The 5,428-nt window shown below is 32.5% G+C and overlaps 1 pseudogene; it reads left to right on the top strand.

The window, feature by feature from the left end:
* The first annotated feature begins 882 nt into the window (after positions 1–882).
* Positions 883–1,850, top strand: LOC125221265 (uncharacterized; annotated as a pseudogene).
* The last annotated feature ends 3,578 nt before the right edge of the window (positions 1,851–5,428 follow it).

Genomic DNA, 5,428 nt, shown 5'->3' with positions numbered 1-5,428 from the left:
TTCGAGATGCTTTAAGTAGAAGAAATGGGTTACCAATACAAGATGGTACGTAGCTAGACACTTTTAAAATTTTAATTCAATATATATGAATAATCTAATCAATAAATTTTTAAAATTAGGTTACTACTATTTAGCGGATGCGGGTTACACAAATGGCAAAGGCTTTCTTGCTCCTTTTAGAGGGCAAAGATATCATCTTAGTGAATGGAGGAATGGACGTCAACCAACAACTTCAGAAGAATTTTTTAATATGAAGCACGCATCAGCTAGAAATGTTATTGAGAGGTGCTTTGGTATGCTAAAGATGCGCTGGGGCATTATTAGGAATCTAAATTTTTATCCAATCAAGCAACAAGGAAGAATTATAATGGCATGTTGTCTTCTTCAAAATCACATTAGAGAACATATGCCAGTTGATCCTATTGAAAATGATTATGGTGACAATTTGCGAAATGAAGAAGAGGCTATTGGACTAGATGGAGAATCAATTACTTCTGTTGAACCAACTCAAGAATGGACAAATTGGAGATATAATTTAGCTAATGAAATGTTTAGTCAGTGGATGGAAAGTAGGCATGTTGCTTGATATTAGTATTTTATTTTTTTCTTTCATAATATCTGAATTTACAAGTGGCAATCTGACATTTTGTGTTGATTGAGGTTATTAATATCTTTTTGTTGATTTATCCGATAAATTCTTTTAGCTTTCAGTTTGATTTTTTTGTATCTTTTATATCATAACATGTATGTTAGTTTCTAGTATATTTGCTCATGTTTGATATCAAGAATCTCAGTATCTTGCTTCTTTGGTGTTTTTTATTTATGTTTGAAGCTCATTCATATAAGAGAATTGTGCAGTACTTGTTTCTATCAATTTTTCAGATGGCTCGCCGAGGAAAGAGTAATCATGTATGGACTATTGAAGAAGATGCAAAACTCGTAGAATCCATTGTTGAGTTGAAGAGGAGTAAGAATTGGGATGGTGAAAGTGGAAGTGGGTTGAGGAAAGGTTATCAAAAGGAGTTGGAAAAAATATTACAAGAAAAGCTTCCAGGTAATGGTCTTAAAGAAAAGCCACACATCGAATCTCGTTGTAAGTTACTGAAAAAACAATATCATGCTATCTATGATGTACGTGCTAATGGAGAATTGAGTGGCTTTGGCTGGGATGATGAAAGAAAATGTGTTACTGCAAGTGGGATGTTTGGGATGATTATTTGAAGGTAAAAATTTGTATATTTCTTATTCCATTTCTATTTATTTGTTGCATGACGAAATATTATAATGAAATTGTGTTATTGTGTGTAGAGCCATCCAGATTGTACTTTCATGAAAAACAAGTCTTTCCCTTACTTTGATCAACTATCAATTGTATGGGGTAAAGATAGAGCTGCTGGATTACATGCTGAAGTTCCAGTAGATGTAGTCGAGGAATTAGATAGAGAAGAAAATGTAGATCAGTAGATGGAGAATCTGGTGAAGATGGTGTACCTTCATTAACTACACCTCGCGACGAAGGAACTTCAAAAAGACTTGATCGTAAGAGGAGAAGAAGTTCAGATGGTTTCATATCAAGTTTGGAGCGAATGACTAATGTGCTTGCTGCGCATATGGATAAGTCGAATGATCAAATGAACAAGATTCTGGAAAGTGTTACCGGAGGTGACAAAGAGAAAAAAGACAATCGTCGTATGCTTTATGAGAAATTGCAAGAGATTGAAGCGTTAACTGATTCTCAGAGACAAAAAGCTGCAATGAAATTTGTTCGAGATCCTGATTTATTAGATTACTTTTTCACTCTTCACGATGAAGGGACGAAAAAGATGTTTCTAATAGAACTATTAGGATGAAATTACTTTTTTACGTTTTTGCTACCAGACTAGACTTCTTCAATTTCATGTTATTGACTATCTAAACATTATATTTGCTTTTTTAATTATATTCAATCCGTGTTTTTTTAAAGTAATTTTTGTATTGTATTTTCTATATTTTCATAAATTTATTAGATGCATGTAATGAGAATTATATTTAAGTAATTATATTTAATTAGCATTATTGATATTAGAAGGATGATATATATATATATATATATATATATATATATATATATATGATCATGATCAATTGAGATTATTTAGGCTAATTAAGAAATGAGATGCAATATCAGCCACTCATTTTTATTAAATGAGTGGTCCAGATTTTGCCACACAATAAATATTATTAGATTAGTTTAATATGAAAGGGTATAATGGTCTTTTCGCGTTTTAATTTAGGGTTCTTCATCATATTCATGTTGCATCGGCGATTCTGCTGAGAATTTAACAATTCAATACTATCACTGATTGAATCTATTCTAAGGGTTTATGATTCTATTGATTCACGAAATTAGACTCAGACGATTTCAACGATTTCAACGATATCTGATTTGTGCTTCAATTTTCGAAAAACAGACGAACAGTTCGACGGATTTTCGACGGATTTCTCTGTTGATTTTGACGTTTTTCGGTCGATTATACCCACTTTTATTCTGTTTTTATCCTTTATTTGTTGATGCCCAGTTAAATTTGTTCCTAATTAGTTTTTTTTTTTTTCTCATCTTCAGGTCCGATTTCAGTTCATAATCAACAGCTAAGTGTTATTTGATGGATTCTTCATCTTATTCTGAGTCTACGTCGACGAATGGTGGAGGTAGTTTTGTTTGATTTTCATTAACATGAATTTTTTGTGTTATGTTGGTGATTTATGCTCTGTTGACATGATTTGAAAATCTGTTGACATGATTTATGTTACTTGTTAAATATTCTGTGTTGTTGTTATGCTCTTTGTGGACATTTTGTTTCATTAACATTATTTTGTTGTGTTATGTTGGTGATTTATGCTCTGTTGACATGACTTGAAAATTTGTTGACATGATTTATGTTCCTTGGTAAATATTCTGTGTTGTTGCTATGCTCTTTGTTCACTTTCTGTTTCATTAACATTATTTTGTTGTGTTATGTTGGTGATTTATGCTCTGTTGACATGATTTATGTGTATTTGTTAATTATTCTGTTGACATCGTGTGTTTCCATCAGTGTATTCTAATTAAACTGTACATTTTGATCCTTGTAATTTGAAGCTTGTTCTGATATTTTGGCTTACATAACTTATAACAATTGTCTAAGAATTTATAATAGTGCAGCCACCTCTTTAGAGATAACTATAGGGGTAATTTACGTAAGTCTTTTGATTTGCATTGATGTAACTTGAAAATCTGATGACATGATTTATGAATGGTGAAGGTAGTTTGGTTTGATTTTCATTAAGATGATTTTTTTGTGTTATGTTGCTGATTTATGCTCTGTTGACATGACTTGAAAATCTGTTGACATGATTTATGTTCCTTGGTAAATATTCTGTGTTGTTGTCATGCTCTTTGTTCACTTTCTGTTTCATTAATCTGGACATTTTGATCCTTGTAATCTGAAGTCTATTCTGATATTTTGGCTTACATAACTTATAATAATTGTCTAAGAATTTTACAAGAGTGCAGCCACCTCTTTAGAGATAACTAAAGTTGTTATGTAGTTGATTTATTCTCTGTTGACATGACTTGAAAATCTGTTGACATGATTTATGTTCTTGGGTAAATATTCTATGTTGTAGGGTCTGTTATTCCAATTTGCAAGCCTGAGTTGAGGCCTTTTGAAGGTCAAAAATTTTCTTCTCTTGAGGAAGGAATTTCATTTTATGAAATGTATGCTCAGGAGTGTCGTTTTGATTGTCGAAGATTTGGGAATAGGTCTAGTGGTTGTGTTATTATTTTTCAGTATATTGTTTGCAATAGACAAGGATTTCATACGGTAGATTCATTGGATGTTGATGTTAATGTATCTGAGGATGGTAATGTGTTTGATGATGAAGAAGTATCTTCAAAGAAGAGACGTAGACGTGGAACGAAAAGATGTGGATGTGGAGCGAGAATTAGTTTTAAGTTTTTTTCTGATTTTGGTGATAAGTATTACCTAGTGCATCAGTTTGTTGAGGAACATAATCATACTATGGTTGATAAAGATCATAAGAGATTTTTGAAAGGTAATCGGAGTTTGAATGATGTTCATCACAAGTTTGTTGAAGATTGCACCAAAGCTAACATCGGTCCTACTTCTACTTTTAACTTATTAAAAGAGTTTTTCGGTGGTTATGATGTTGTTGGGTGTACGTTGACTGATGTTAGGAATTTTTCACGTGATATTAAAGAGAAATTAAAAGAAGTGGATGTGCAAATGATTCTAAATCAGATGCAAGAGAAGAAGAGAATTTGTGAAGGCTTTTTTTACAAATATCAATTATCATCTGAAGATAATAAGTTAGTGAGCTTATTCTGGTCTGATGCTGAGTCTCGGAAGCATTACCACATGTTTGGAGATGTTGTAGCATTTGATACAACATATTCAACAAACAGGTAGTTTATTTATTATACTTATTAGTTGACATAGATGGTAGTTGACATGGTAGTTGACATATGATACATTTGTACTTTGCATCATTTCTGATTTAATAGTTGACATAGCATATATCTATAATTGACATTATTGATGTTTTGTGTTAATGTATTTGTTCAATAGGTATCGTATGGTGTTTGGTCCATTTACTGGGAAAGACAATCATGGGTGTCCTATTGCATTTGGAGCTGGTTTTGTATCCGGTGAGAATTGTGATGCATTTTCATGGCTTTTCACTGTATTTGTTGAATGCATGGGTGTTGCTCCAAGAATCATAATTACTGACCAAGATTGGGGAATGAGGCTTGCTATTGAGAAAGTATTACCTGGTACAAGGCATCGTTTGTGTATGTGGCATATTATGAGCAAGTTATTTGAGAAGATACCTAAATCAATTTCTGATAGAGAAAAGTTTAGTAAGGAGTTTAAGTCTTGTGTTTGGTCAGAGTTGTTAGATCCAGATGAGTTTGATATATTATGGACTAGTATTGTTGAAAAATATAGTGTAGAAGATCATAAGTGGTTTAAGGATATGTTTTTGATCAGACAAATGTGGATCCCAGCCTTCTTTAGAGATGTTCCTATGGGTTCTTTAATGAGAACAACATCTTTTTCAGAATCTGAAAACAGTTTTTTTAAGAGGTACTCGAAACCGTTGTTCAATTTTGCTGACTTCACTCTTCAGTATAACAATGCCATTGATGCTCAAAGGAATCAAACTGAAAGGCTTGACTATTATGATTCTGTAATCACTCCAAAATATGTCACTGATTTAGCATTTGAGAAGCAATTGGGATCTGTTTACACAGATAGGATGTTTAGAGTGGTACAAGATTTGATTGTTGAGGCTGATAAGAGTTGTCGGATGATTAGCATGTCCACATTGGAGAACATCGAGGTCTTCAAAGTTTCTGATGCTAGAAAGAAGATCTTTACAGTTAGAT

This window comes from Salvia hispanica, chromosome 1 (assembly GCF_029641045.1).
Source record: "Salvia hispanica isolate PSC_SH4W2 chromosome 1, Shi_PSC_v1, whole genome shotgun sequence".
NCBI lineage: Eukaryota > Viridiplantae > Streptophyta > Magnoliopsida > Lamiales > Lamiaceae > Salvia > Salvia hispanica.
This window is presented reverse-complemented; position numbering and strand designations above follow the sequence as displayed.